This window comes from Mus caroli, chromosome 8, assembly GCF_900094665.2.
Source record: "Mus caroli chromosome 8, CAROLI_EIJ_v1.1, whole genome shotgun sequence".
Classification (NCBI taxonomy): Eukaryota; Metazoa; Chordata; class Mammalia; order Rodentia; family Muridae; genus Mus; species Mus caroli.
In genome coordinates, this window is record NC_034577.1 from 18,975,687 (window position 1) to 18,977,643 (window position 1,957).

Sequence of the window (1,957 nt, forward strand, 5' to 3'; positions counted from 1 at the left end):
TCCACCCTGCCTTGTTATCATGTTCTTACAATTGGGTTGGGTTAATCTTCTCTTACTTCACTGCTGATTTTCCTCCTCGGAAGTTGGCTTATCTTGTAAATTTGTATTTTTTAATCTTTATTTTTATTTCATGTGTATAGATGTGTTCTTGCTTGTGTGCCAGTTCATGGTGTGCATACGGTGCCCTCAGAAGTCAGAAGGGTTGACACATCCCCTGGTACTGAAGGTTCAGACTCTTGAGAGCCGCCCGCCTTGTGGGTGCTCTGGTAGAGCAGTCGGTGCTCCTAATTGCATTTCTGAGTATTAATGCACACATTTTACTAATAAACAAATAACATGGTTCATAAAAAAAAAAAAAAAAAAATTAATACTCTGATGCTTCCCGTAAATCCAGTGTCATCTCTTGAGTTCCTAATAAAGCAGTGTGTGACAAGATACATTGCTAGTGACTTTAGGTAAACAACAGGGTTTAAACAGACTGAGACAAGGCTGGCTCTCAGGTCACACTCTAAGTAATTACAAGGCAATGTGAAATGACCCACAGCCAAACTGGATTGAAAGGCCAACCCGGCTCTCCCAAGACTACATGGAAGATATTGCACAAGACGTAGAGACTGGAGCCTGAGATACACGCTTCTCCCTCAACAGTGATCACTAATGTACACCAGCGTGCTGCACAGGCACACGGACATATACACGCTAACACACGCACAGTCCCTCACAAGCACACAGACATGCAGCGAACTTGCCCATGTCTGTGAATGTGCTATAGGTAATGGTTTGGGGGTTATGAACAACGCTTACAGAATAGACAGGTTCTTCACTATGGCGTCTGTGGACATACAGATTATAGGCTCAACAGGAAACCAAGCATGTGAACCTAAGGGCTTTGGAGAAAATTGTTCCCCATTTATGGAATTAAAAAAAAAAAGGAAAATCCCGATTTTGTGCCGTGTAAATATGACCTAAGAGCATAATGAATATGAACCCAAATAGACACTTGATACGGGAAAAGAGAAGTGCTGTCTTAACGACATTTCAGCTGTCGAGCTTTATGAAGCTTAAGACGTGGTTTCTAAAGAAGGCAGCATCAAACTGGGCAAAACTCCAGGAAACCTAGGTCTTCCCTTAAAATACCCAAAGAAATAGAACTGCCTGTAGATAAACAGATAAGGAGTCCTAGCAAATATCCATGTGTAAATTTCTTTGAAAGACCTTATTATCGCTAGGCCAAGCAATTTGTAACAAAATTATCACCAGCTCCTTAAATAATGAGCCCAAGGCAACATCCAGCCGCTCAATTGGTTATTTTATAACTATTTGACACTAAACGGGTTTTGTTGTTTTAAGGATTATTTAAAAACCTGTTGTCAAAAAAAAAAAACCACCACCACCAACAACAACAACAAAAAAAACCTGTTGTTTAAATGAAGAATGGTTTCAGAATTTAAAAGCAAAAGCAAGGGAATACAGGCTGCTCAGTTCCAAGGCAGACTCCGAGGGAGTCTAGGCCCTGGCAGTGTTTCCCAGGACCCACACCTTCTAAACTGGCCTTTGAGCATGGAGGTGCCACACAGACACTTCCCCAAACCCTCTGTTCTCTCCTCACATAAGAAGGTTTGAGTGGTATCATACTTTGGGAGCCTCATCAGCACCAGCAATAACACAGCGCCACATAACGGGGTTCTGAGTGCAAAATAAATGGAAATCACAGAGCGTTCCTATAAAAAAAAATCTCTGCAGAAAACCTGGCAGTGGTGGTACCCGCCTTTAATCTCAGCACTCAGGAGACAAGAGTCAGGTGGATCTCTGTGAGTTCGAGGCCAGCCTGGTCAAGAGAGAGGGGATGGGGGGGGGGGAAGAGAGAGAGATGAAAGAAAGAAAGAAAGAGAGAGAGAGAGAGAGAGAGAGAGAGAGAGGAAGGAAGGAAGGAAGGAAGGAAGGAAGGAAGGAAGGA